The following is a 13580-nucleotide window of genomic DNA, read 5'->3' on the forward strand; positions in this document are numbered from 1 at the left end:
CCCCAACCCTTCAAGCTCAGTCATTCTTTAATGGAAATAATGCTTCTGTTTAATAATAATTCTCCTGTTTCTTTAGGGCACAGATTCTTAAGTCTTTACCTGGGCCCATGCATCCCCAAACGGTGGGCAAACGTTAGCTTCTGTGCACATGTACACATGTTTGGAGGTGATGGTGCTATGCAAATAGTTTTTTATTCGTTCCATGCAGACACTTATGAACTCTAAATTGAGACCTACAATGTTAATGTGAATTTTAATATCAACCTTACCCTCTGGACAACTGTTTTTCCTAAACCCTCAACTTCTAATCAGATGCTTGTGCTTGCAGCCACGTTAGGTGGGGCTGTGACCCTGATAGCCTTTGCTGCTGTGCATGGTGACACAGAGAAGATGCAGGTCATGAAGAAATCCACACTGGCCACTTGTAGCTCTCCCTCCCTGGGATTGATCAATTGCCTTTCCAGAGCTGCATCTTTGGCTCTCAAAACAGTGGAAATTGGCTAACCTCGGAGATATTATTTTTCACCCTCTGGAAGTCCCTGCAGTGTTTGGCCTATACAGACTTTTGACAAATCTCTTCAGCCTCCCAACTGACTCCACCCACAAATATGTGAATTTTTCTGGCAAAATACACCTCCCATTACGGAACCGGCCAGGGCAAAGAGAAAAGCAGAATGGAGCTTTGTGGATGCCAAGCCACAAATGTCTTCAATTTCTGGAGCTCTCTATCTGAGGGACTCTGAAAAAGAGATCTAACTTCTGTTAGAGAAACCTCAGCTTTCAGTACTACTTCTAAGTTTCCTTCTTCCCCAGTGGCTTGTCAGTCTTGCAAGGCCTGTCTCCTCCTCCCCCATCTCTTCCTCCTCTCCCATCTCTTCCTCCTCCCCCATCTCTTCCTCCTCCTCCATCTCCTCCTCCTCCTCCATCTCTTCCTCCTCCCCCATCTCCTCCTCCTCCTCTAGCTCCTCCTCCTCCATCTTCTCCTCCTCCATCCCCTTCATCTCCTCCTCCTCCTCCATCTCTTCCTCCTCTTCCTCCATCTCTTCCATCTCCTCCTCCATCCCCTCCTTCTCCTTCTCTTCCTCCTCATATTCCTCCATCTCCTCCTCTTTTTTTCCCTCCTTCTCCATCTCCTCCTCCTCCTCTTCCCCCTCCATAAAACTTAGGGTAGAGGGCATTCATCTCCCCTCCCCCCCGCCCCTTCAGCTCTTCTTGGGAATCACGCGATCTGGTCTTCCCTCACCTGGCAATCCTCATCCCCTCTGGACTCAGAGGTTGGAAGTCATCAGGAGTTCTTTTCAAATAAACTCACCTCTGGTGGTACCACAGTCGTTTTGAGTTTTGTGCCATTTTAAACAAACTGTAGTGAACTTAGTGGTTTCTTACAGCCAGGCACCATAGCCAGCATAACTTTCCATGGAGATCCATCTTTTCAAAGACAGTTGGTGAAGTTAGCGAAGGGTCGGACACTCGGGATTTACAGATAGCTCTGTTACCAGCCATGCACACCCGTAGGTTAAGTCGTGTGCATCTTTCCTCATTTCTGAAACAGGAAATACACTATCTCGTAGAAGAAGGGACTTTGGTCATCCTTTAATCCAGCCCTTTGTTTTATGGGTGAGTACATTATAACGTAATTCCCAAAACCAGGTACTGCCTCCAAATTACATTTTCATGTTGGAAATTGGGATTTCTGGAAATCAGCGGTATGTATTTCCAGTTGCTCTTACAATATTTTCCACAAAGTATTGCAGATCCAGAACTTCCATGGCTTCTGGTTTCCTACAACCCATGGGGTGTAGGTATCGGTAGTGACGGTCTGTAGTCACTCTGAGAGATGGTTCTCATAATGGCATTAAACTCTGTGTATTTGTGAAGGGCAACAGCTCTAAGCTGCAAGGGTCATTTGGCTTTTTTTGTTAAAATTTTCTAAACTGTGGGTGGGTGGATGGGAGGGTGGGTGAACTGCACCCTACTGCCACCTTCTGGCAGGAAAAGGATGTTTCTGTGAGAAAAATGGCCAACAAGAGCTGCGGGTTGAATTTTAGTGCTGAGTGCAAGTGTTCTTTATCCTGTAATTTTCCGTTCTGTGTCTGTTCTGTTTATCATATTCCTAAAGCTCCCGAGCGATGGCGCTGGTGGTTGTCCTTGCTGTCACGGTTCTGTTGTGTCAGGTTCTTCAGCTCCTCCTTGGTCTCTAAGACGCCCTCTTGGGCCCTCAGATTGGAACTGTTTCCAGGTGGGGGCCTCTGGGACCTGGGAAGAGTCCAGGCAGGACACAGAACTGTATTGAGGGAGACAGTAAAGTTGGTTAAAGGTGAGGAGAAGGCACTGGCAAAAGCAATGGTGGCCTGGGGTCCAGCTGGAATAGAAGAAGAGGAAAAAGGCCAATCTTTGTTTCAAAGAGTTTTTATAAATAGCAAGGGCAAATGGCCAGGAAAAACTCTGGGTGTCATCCCAGGATGGGCTAGGGTGATTGATTGACAGATTTGATTGATAAGGTCCTGTCATACAACAGGGACACTGTGCATGCATCTATGCTGACCTCGGCATTTTAATTACACGTATAAGGTTGCGTTTACCTGAGCGGTGATCCAGGGTGGAGTTTCCCATGGCCTCCTATCTTACAGCTGCAGCTCTGGACTGCTAAGGTTTTACAATTGGCGAGAAATGTATAACCACAAAAGATGGTAATGGGTTGAGAGAGAGGGGGTCTAACCTGAAATGCCCGGGGAAACTCACACGGCACCTGAAAGCCTTCCTCAGAATGAGTTTGAGCCAGGAGGATGGTTTTTCACAAAAGGATAGGAATGGTAAAGCTACCAGTGCCCTGGCCCCCACGTAGGACATGGCTCACACATACAATATGCTGGACCATGCTCCTCAGAGCAGAGAAGGACCATCTGGAAAAGGTGATTTGAAATGAAAACTAAAGAGCAAACAACTTAAAATGCTGATTATAAAACATGACATATCCTTCTGCTCAGAAGAAAGTTCCACAACTGTGGATGACACCTGACATCCCACCAGGCAACTGGTGCATGGAAGATGCACTCACAATGAATGCAGAGGCAAATAAATTAGGTTCCACTATGGCCAAACTCAGTCCAGCCATGCATATCAGTAAGGAGAATTCTCCCAAGAATGTGTAATGGGTATTTTCAAGGTGTTTTGTCTCAGGTAGACATCTGAAGGCGGCTACTGAGGTGGCGTCTAGCATGCATGATGTTTCCTATGTGGAAGGAAGGACGGAAGGAAGCGAGACTCACGGCCAAGGGGGACCCCGGTACAGGCCCACCAAGCATGCTGAGCCCAGGAGAGCTTTGAAGCAAAGCTGTGACACGGTGACCACCTCTTCCTACACCTGCCTCTGTCAGCCCCTGGGTGTGGGCCTCTGTGGTGGGGGGAACACATTCATGAGTGACCTGCTGGCATTAACACCTGCAGACACCAGCAGGTGAGACACCAAGTCTTTTGAAAAGGGATTTGGAGTGGGAGGGGAGTCTGTCCATGGAGATTTAAAGAGATAAAATTCATGGCCACGTTAATAGATGTGGAAAAAAGCTTTTGACAGACTTCAACAGAAAATGATGTTAAAACCTCGTGGCAAACCAGCAGTGGAAGCAATCATTCTTACTCTGACTTGTGGTGGCATAGGTCATGGTCTGAGGCCAGCCCTGGGCAAAACCAGGAGACCCAATCTGAAAAATAACTAAAGCAAAAAGAGCTGGGGTGTAGCTCAAGTGGTACAGTGCCTTCCTAGTGTGTGTGAGGCCCTTAGTTCAAACCCTAGTACTGCCAAAAAAATATGTATATAAGATCATATACCATAAGGATGGTCCAACATATGCAAATCAATAAATGTAATATTCACATCCAGAGAATAAAGGATAAAATTGTGTAATTATCTGAAAAGATGCAGAAAAAGCCTTTGACAAACACTCAACATCCCTTCATGATAGAAGCCCTGGGTAAACTAGGAACAGAAGGGCCGGACCTCAGTGTGGTAAAGGCTATATGTGTTAAACCTGCCGCCAACATCTAACAGCTAACCGGGAAAAACTGGAGCCACCCACTCTAATCTCAGGACAAGACAGGGTGTCCACTCTCCCCACTCCTAGCAATATAACACCAGAGCAATAAGGCAAGAGAAATGAAAGGGATACGAACAGGAAAGGCGGAAGTCAAACTATCCCTATGTGCTGACGACATCTCTTAGATCTGGTAAACACGCCTAGCAATGTAGGGGACAAAATCAACACACAAAAATCAGCAGCGTTCCCATATTCCAACAACAAACAGGCTGAGAAAGAAATCAGGAAAACAGTCCATTCACAGGAACCTCAAACAAATACCTAGTGAACTAAGGAGGTTAAAGCCCTCTACAACAGACCATAAAACCGTGCAGAAAGAAATCAAATATTTCAAATCAAATATCCTGGACATGGATGATCCCACGTCCAGGATTGGCAGAGTTCATGTTGTGGAAATGGCTATCCTACTGAGAGTAATCTGCAGGTCCAGTGCCATCCCCATAAAAATCCCAATGCCGCTCTTTAGAGAAATAGAGAAATCAATCCTAAAACACAAAATGCCCCAAATAACCAAGGCAATCCTGAGCAAAAAAGAGCAATGCTGGAGGTATCACAATCCCAGACTTCAAACTCTACTACAGACCCATAGTAACAAAAACAGTGTGGTACTGGCCCCAAAACGACATGAAGACCAATGGATCAGAAGACCCAGAAATAAGCCCACACAGCCACAGTCACTGTTCTTTGAAAATAGAGCCAAAAACTTATATTGGAGAAATGTCAGACTCTTCGACAAACAGTGCTGGGAAAAGCAAAGTCCACGTGTGAAAGACGGAAGCTAGATTAGATCCTTAAAGGAGAAAGTGCCCACCGTTATGACTGACCTCGCTGGAGTGCGCACTTTGCAACCCTCCTGTGACCATCAGGAGAAATCAGAAAACATCCCTTCCTTGCCGCTTTAAATGCACGAGCCAACAGAATAGGACAAATTTTAAAGGGAATGGAGGCGTCATCACTAGGAAATGTTCTCGTTGAAAGTTATTATTATTTACATTGAAAATCTAAGAAAATATACCAAGTTTTGAGTCTACAAATTCAAGGTGATTCCAACTTAAAGAGAAAAAAGCTGTGGAGATTGCTTGACCTTAACAAAGTGGTCCTTTCATTAGTATGAAAGGGTGAGGATCAATAATATCCCAAACGTTTTTGAAGAATTTTTTATTCATATGTGCATACAATGTTTGGATCATGTCTCCCTCCTTCCTCCCCCTCCCCCCCACTCCCTTCCTTACTCCCCTTACCCCTCGATACCCGGCAGAAATTATTTTGCCCCTGTCTCTAATTTTGTTGTAGAGAGAGTATAAGCAATAATAGGAAGGAACAAGGGTTTTGCTGGTTGAGATAAGGATAGCTATACAGGGCATTGACTCACATTGATTTCCTGTGCGTGGGTGTTACCTTCTAGGTTAATTCTTTTTGATCTCACCTTTTCTCTAGTTCCTGGTCCCCTTCTCCTATTGGCCTCAGTTGCTTTTAAGGTATCTGCTTTAGTTTCTCTGCGTTGAGGGCAACAAATGCTAGCTAGTTTTTTAGGTGTCTTACCTATCCTCATCCCTCCCTTGTGTGCTCTCGCTTTTATCCTGTGCTCATAGTCCAATCCCCTTGTTGTGTTTGCCCTTGATCTAATGTCCACATATGAGGGAGAACATACGATTTTTGGTCTTTTGAGCCAGGCTAACCTCACTCAGAGTGATGTTCTCCAATTCCATCCATTTACCAGCGAATGATAACATTTCGTTCTTCTTCATGGCTGCATAAAATTCCATTGTGTATAGATACCACATTTTCTTAATCCATTCGTCAGTGCTGGGGCATCTTGGCTGTTTCCATAACTTGGCTGTTGTGAATAGTGCCGCAATAAACATGGATGTGCAGGTGCCTCTGGAGTAACAGTCTTTTGGGTATATCCCCAAGAGTGGTATTGCTGGATCAAATGGTAGATCAATGTCCAGCTTTTTAAGTAGCCTCCAAATTTTTTTCCAGAGTGGTTGTTCTAGTTTACATTCCCACCAACAGTGTAAGAGGGTTCCTTTTTCCCCGCATCCTCGCCAACACCTGTTGTTGGTGGTGTTGCTGATGATAGCTATTCTAACAGGGGTGAGGTGGAATCTTAGTGTGGTTTTAATTTGCATTTTCTTTATTGCTAGAGATGGTGAGCATTTTTTCATGTGATTTTTGGCCATTTGAGTTTCTTCTTTTGAGAAATTTCTGTTTAGTTCACTTGCCCATTTCTTTATTGGTTCATTAGTTTTGGGAGAATTTAGTTTTTTAAGTTCCCTGTGTATTCTGGTTATCAGTCCTTTGTCTGATGTATAATTGGCAAATATTTTCTCCCACTCTGTGGGTGTTCTCTTCAGTTTAGAGACCATTTCTTTTGTTGTGCAGAAGCTTTTTAGTTTTATGAGGTCCCATTTATCTATGCTATCTCTTAGTTGCTCTAAGAAGACTAGGAATAGAAGGAAAGTACCTCAACATTATAAAAGCTATACATGACAAACCTACAGCCAGCATTATACTTAATAGTGAAAAAGTGAAACCATTACCTCTAAAATCAGGAACGAGACAAGGGTGCCCACTATCCCCACTCCTATTCAAATTAGTACTGGAACTCCTAGCCAGAGCAATTAAGCAAGAAGAAGGAATAAAAGGAATACAAATAGGTAAAGAAACTGTCAAGATATCCCTATTTGCAGATGATATGATCCTATACCTTGAAAGATCCAAAAAACTCTACTCAGAAGCTTCTAGATATCATCAATAGCTATAGCAACGTTTTTGAAGAATTTTAAGAAGGGTAAGATTTGCTCTACTAATTATATGAATTATCTTAAAGCCACAGGACTAGCCAGGTGACGGTGCATGCCTAGCTACTTGGGAGGCTGAGGTTGGGAGGATTGCAGTTTGAGGTCAACCCCAGGCACATAGTTCATGGGGCCTCATCTCCATGTTGAAAGCATAGTAACTATGAGGCCAAAGATTCCTGTGATCCCATCACAAAGACACAGCTGCTATTTCCCTTTCGTTGCGCTCTCTGGCCCTCTCCTGCTTTTCACTTCATGAAATCCTCCCATGTCATTAAATAATCATAAATGTTACTCGTGACTGCACGGCTGTGTGATGGTGTGGATGGAAGACAATCAATCCATCCTCTTCACTTTGAAAACTTACGCTGGTCACACTTTTTTGAAACCCCAGGTAGCAGTAGAGGAAACACTTTTGTGCGTGTAACACCTCGTGTCATTGGCACTGTCTTTTAAAGGACAGCTGAACGGGCCTGGGGTGACTAGTCAGAGGACAGTCAGTATTCTCGACTTCATAGGACATTAAATGTCTAAATGCGTGATTGCCAAGCTGCCTTCCAGAAAGTCTAAACCTCCCATGGCGCAGGTGTAAGCCCCACAGCTCTGTCATTTTTAAGCTGCCCGTGGATAAGAAGTTAAATAATTCACCATCCTCGGTGTGAGGACCGATGGTAAGGAACGTGGATCTCACTGGGTTGAAGCCGGGGGCTTGGTGCTACCTGCAGGCAGGGTAGACGGGATGGTGGTCAGCTTCAGAAAACACAGATTATAAGATGTGAAGGATTTTCTTAACGACGTTCTTTTGTATTTGCAGGGTTAGATGCTATCGAATATCTCTAAAAATGCTGATGTGTAGCCAAATTCTTCTCTTTGCTGGGCTTCACAACGCCCCTTCCAGGAAAGAGTCTTAAGAAAATACCCCTGGAGCAGCAGGTTGCTGGGTAATTCCTGAACCCGGCCTCGTCACTCCACCAATTATTCCCCATCTGCCATTCCTTACATTATATTATAGAGGGTGGGATTTGATGGCAATAGCTCGCAAAGATTTTTTAAGTCACAAATCCCTTTGGCCAAAGAACCATGCCACGAGGCCCTTTCTGTGTTTATGGTGCCAGTCCATATGGTGGTGCCAGTCCGTCATCCCTTGTCCTCCAAAAGCCATGCATCTTTTTCCAAGCACCATCATTAGACCAGTGGTTAAACCAATGATTTCCTCAACATAAGATTTTGAGACAGTTTTTTTTTTTTTTTTGGTGGCTCTGGGGTTTGAACTCAGGGCCTCAGGCTTGCTAGGCTGGTGCTCTACCACTTGATGGAATCCTGTCAAGGTCCCCCATCTTCAGCCCCACCTGTTCCCTTACCTCAACATACGGTTCAACTGAGACCCAGTGTTTTACCTTGAACTCTGTACGCCAAAAACAATTAAAAGTTGAAGAATTATTCTTGCTACTAATGATGCTTGAAAGCCACCAGCTGGAACATTGCTGTAGGGCCTGTGACCATGACAGATTCCTGCCACCAAACTAATCTGTAAACTGTGCTTAATGGGATCTTATTTCAGGCTTCAAGTCACTTTCACCCCATATTTCTGATATGAAGATTCATTTAACCTACCTGATTTATTTATTCATTTTGTAGTGCTGAGATTTGAACTCAGGGCCTCGCACTAGCCAGGCAGGGACTGCAGGCAGGACCGAAGTCACACCTCCAGCCCTTTTTCGCTTTATTTGATTTTCAGATAGGGTCTCTCACTTTTTTGCCCAGACTAGCCTTGGACCACAATCCTCCTCATCTGGGCCTCCTGCATTGCTGGGATTACAGGTATAAGCCATCACACCTGACCTAGTCCCCACATAAAATTGAACACTTATAAAATGTCTCTGGCTGGGTCCTGTTAGATGAGTGAGCCTGCTAGATGGTACCCTTACACGCCTGCACAGTCCAGCAAGCAGGAGCTGGCACCCTCGTCTTTGCTCTTGGGCTGATGGTCTTCCTGGTGGCCTTCTAAGGCCTGAGCTTCTACAGAAATGAGTTGCTCTGAGAGGCACCTCCTGGCTGGCCTGTGTTCTGTTGGTTCTTGTGTTGTTGGGGCAGAGAGCTCCAGTCTTCCCAGACCTATTTGAGGTCATTCATCAGCATCAGAGACTTTCTTACCAGGCAGTAAAGCAAGGGGTTGCAAGTGCTTCCAACAAGTCAAATCTGTGCCGATGAGAAAGACCTTTTGCTTTCTGCTCTCCAGGCCTCTGCTTCTCTGTGCTGCCGGACCGCTGTGGAAGCCAGAGCAGTATCTGCTGCAGACAACACAGGGAGCCACCAAAAGCCCTCAAGTGACCCATTAGCTCACTCCCTTGGCTCTGCCCCAGCAGTGCCCTCACAGCAAGGGAGGGGCTCACGGGAACCCACGCTGGGGACTGAGTGGGGGAAGTTGTGCTGGAATTCAACCTCAGGCACAAAAACACATTCGGGCTCTGAGTAAATTTAAGAAAGAGATCTGGATGAGCGCAGGTGACTCACGCCTATAATCCCAGCTACTCAGGAGGCAGAAATCAGGAGGATCACAGTTCAAAGCCAGCCTGAGGAAATAGTCCATGACACCCTATCTTGAAAAAAAAAATCACAAAAAAAGGGCTGGTGGAGTGGCTCAAGGTGTAGGCCCTGAGTTCAAGTCCCAGTATCGCACAAAAAGGAAGTTATCTGGGACCTTACTGGTGCAGTAGACATGAATCACAGCTCAACTTACCTATCACTCCTGTCAATTATTTGACGATTCAAACCCATGCACTTTTGTCACCAGTGGATGGTCTCAGGAGACCCTGGTGGAGAAGATCTCAGGTCCTTGTGTCCTTGAACAGAGAACTGGATAGACACACAGACTGCAAAGCAGAAGCAAAGTTTTACTGACAGAAAAAGGAAAGTTTAGACACCACAAAAGAAAGAATGGTGGGCTCTGGCCAGGTGGCAGAGAAGCACTCATCTTTGTTCAAAGGGCAATTTGAAAGTTGTAAGGACAAACAGTGAGAGAAAAAACCTGGGCGTCTTTGCAGGAGGGACTAGTGTGATTGCCAGTTTTGATTGGCAAGGTCTTACTCTGTTCGTGTGCCTACCTGATTTCCAAGTGTTTAATTGGAGATTAAAGACTTAATTTGATTGGTTTTATGTGTGAGAGTAACCGATATTCACGAGATCTGAAGTAGAGGACCTTACCTGAGAGGTCAGACTGAAGACAGATCTTTGTGTACTGGCCATGCACCATTTCCATCTGAACGGCCGAGAGACTCGCTTGTCTTTCGGGAACTTAAAACTTCAGAGGAATTTATAATAAAAAAGGAGTTTGCTACTGAGTGCCGGTACCGGGCAGGGACAAGGAGGAATTCAGCATGGGGTGACCTTTTTGCTGAGGAGGGTGGAGTCCCATGGCAGGTTTCTTCTCTCCCTATTATCTAGATAGATAAATAGATAGATGATAGATAGATAGATAGATGGATGGATAGATGGATGGATAGCCTGGCTCATTGTCGTGGCTGAAAGAGTACACCACGTTTATTTTATTACATGGATAGTGCTGATTCAGGTTTAGACAACACCACATCCCACATATACCCTACACCCTGCCCCTGATCTGAGAGATTCGGATTTAATTCATCTGCAGGATGGCCTGAGGATCAGGATTATTTTAAAGCCCCTGGAAGATCCCAACCTGTAGCCAAGGTCAAGGACACTGCTTTAGCCAGGGAATGGGGCTAAAGTTAGACCCCATGATCTGAAATCTGACCTCGAAAAGAGAGGCCGTCTCTCAGGACCCAGTGGGTCACTAGGAGACAAGTAGAAGCTGGCTATATGGCAGAGCCCTGACCTGTGCCCTGGGCTCTTTCTGAAGGTAGAATCAGGTTTGTTGAGTGCTGCTCCCCCAGGAGGAAGCACCACTGATGTCCGAGAAGGTCAAGGAAGTGATCTTCAGCTCAGTCTTTAAGACTGAGTAGGAATTTCCTCTGCAGTAAAGGGGAGACGCAAATAATCCCAGTGGAGAGATCAGACCAATAACGGTCTGCTCAGCCTGGCGTGGGGAGGGCGTGGAGCTGGAGGAGAGCCTGGGAGCCTCAGGGCCACAGTTTGAAAACTGTTTCTGAGGAGGAAAAACCTCTCAGCCATAGTGAGTGAGTGACTAGGAAGGACAAGAGCCAGTGCCTGAAAAAAGAAGAGGAGGAGAAAGAGGAAAAGGAGAAGAGGAGGAAGAGGAAGAAGAGGAGGAGGAGGAAGAGGAAGAAGGAGAAGAGCAGAAGAAGAGAAGGAGTAAGAGAAGAAGAGGAGGAGGAGAGGAGGAGGAGGAAGAGGAAGAAGGAGAAGAGAAGAAGAGGAGGAAGAGGAGAAGAAAAAGAGGAGGAGGGGAGGAGGAGGAGGAAGAGGAAGAAGGAGAAGAGAAGAAGAGGAGGAAGAGGAGAAGAAGAAGAGGAGGAGGGGAGGAGGAGGAGGAAGAAGAGAGGAGGAGGAGGCGCCCTGGGGACTTAGCACAGCCTTGAGATGCCACCCCAGGGCACCAGCAGCCCATCTTGGTTCCACAGGATTTGGTTTCCCTCCCCTCTCTTCCCCTTTCTTTCAAGGTCAAGGTCAAGGTCATGGTGGATGACATGCAGAGAAGCACTATCTTTAATGCAGCTGTTAGGGAGTGAATAATGGCTCTTTGGGTGTTTCTGTCCAGTGCTGAATTGATGGGTTTCCAGGGTCACCGTTGTCAGGAAGAGCTGGGGAGAGCTGACGCTCTTTGCACCATTGGCTCTCCCCTGGCCTCGGTGGGTGAGTGGCGTACACCTCGACAGTTCCGGCATGTGCCACCATGCCTGACTTGAACCAGCTCTTCACTTTGAATCTTATTTCTCAGGGAACCACTGGACATCTTTAGTTTTGAGATAATAAATGGAATAATTGTCATGGGCACTTTCTACCCTGTAAATTAGACCGGGAAGACAATATCTACCCATCCGCTCATGGGAGGTGATCGCAGAGTTAGGGAGAGCTGCCCAGCTCCGGGCAAAGCAGAAGCCAGTGGACCTGAGAGGTCAGGGATGACCACGACAGGACGAGAACTTGAGGACACCTCCCCCCATGTGAGAAGAAGGATCTTGAGAGGCTCTGAGGAAAAGCTTTTTATTATGAATGCTGGACCCCAGACTTGTAAATCCCCAAATCAAATTGCTTGGGAACTGACCACACCAACCTGCTACCATCATTTTGCTAGGGCAGAGAAAGGACATCTCTCCAGGATGAGTCTGCACGTGGTGAGAGCCACGGGACTTCTCAATAGGGCAGCATTCATATCCCAGAAGCACAGAGAACACGGTGTCAAGGAGAACAAGAGGGTGTGCGGTTCACTGGGGAGACGGGTGTTTCTTAGGATGCTCCCTCTGCCGTGCAGCCTGGCCCTGGCTTTGAGAATATTCTGGCTGCTTTAACATAGTTGCTCTGGCATGGAATCTGTGAACTCCTATTTGTTTGTTTCGTTTATCAGTGACAAGTCCCCTTGTGGTTTGCCTGTGCCGTGTTCAATTTGTCTTTTTTTTTTATTTTATCCATTTCTTCATGAATCCCTGGAGGTGACTAGCATAGTTCAAGCTTTCATTTCTCATTAGGTGGGGAAGGAGAAAATGCAGAATGTCGTCTTGTGAGTGTGGAGTAGCTGGGGGAGACAAACAGATGACCAGGGATAAGACACATGTAGATAAACTCCAGCTAAGTTTTAGAGCAGTGTGAATAGACCAAGATTCCATAACGTGTGGAAAATTTCATGGGCCTCTCACGGATGAAGGAAATTTGTTTTTAAACACCGAGGATTTTAAAGACACCCCCGAGGTGCAGACTTTCTGAAACACATGTCTCCCGCCCCTCCAGATCTGAACTTTTTCCACAACATTTGCCTTCCAAAAACCATTTCAGCATTGTGGAATATTTCAGAGCTGCAAATCTTGTGGGAAATAGCCCGTCTCTGAGGTTAGATAAATAAGTTTAAACTATTTCTGACATTTTATAGCTGTTTCAGCAGAGCAAACATTTGTCATTCTGAAAGACCACAAAAAGCAGTAGTGTGAGGAACCGTGTCTCAGTGTCCTCAGGCCTTTTCAGCTCTTTGGAAATGTTCACCCGTGTGTCCATGCTCCAGGGGGCTGAGTCCCCAGCTCTGCTTCCTCCCTCAGTTTTGGGGACTTGTGTCTCTCCTTGCTATGTTTGGTTTTGCTTTCTGAAACTCCTACTATGTAGAGAATGTCACCAACTGTGCAAACTCAGGTCCAAGTGTGATTGTCTCTGACCCCTGTCAGTGCCAGAGTTTGGACATTGCAGAACCTTCTGGAGCTCACTTCTGACACCAATCTGGGGCTTACACTTGCCTCTGGCTCCTGAATAGACAGTCTGGTCCCCTTTTGTCCTTCATCACCCAGGACACAGAGCTCAGGTCTTGCCTGGCTTCCGCGGCAAGTCTATTAAGAAAGGCTAAAGATCTGAGGATCACAGCAAAGGCCTGGCTGTCCCCGCTCCCTGTCCTCTTCTCATTACCTCATCTCTTACACTGCAGTGGGAGCTCCAAATTCTTCTCTCCCTACTGTGCAGGTGTCCAAACCTTCCAAGACGTTCTGGAGAAAGCGGGTTTGCCCTCTTCAGAAAATAGCTGGAGTTACATGGTATGAAATAGCTGGAT

General features: G+C 46.0%; 1 protein-coding gene across 1 annotated transcript in view; it reads left to right on the plus strand.

Annotated features, from left to right (window-relative positions):
* Adamtsl3 (ADAMTS like 3) overlaps positions 1-13580 on the plus strand; it is a 252154-nt gene that overhangs the window by 216667 nt on the left and 21907 nt on the right. The window lies entirely within an intron of this gene.

Source organism: Castor canadensis, chromosome 19 (assembly GCF_047511655.1).
Source record: "Castor canadensis chromosome 19, mCasCan1.hap1v2, whole genome shotgun sequence".
Lineage (NCBI taxonomy): Eukaryota > Metazoa > Chordata > Mammalia > Rodentia > Castoridae > Castor > Castor canadensis.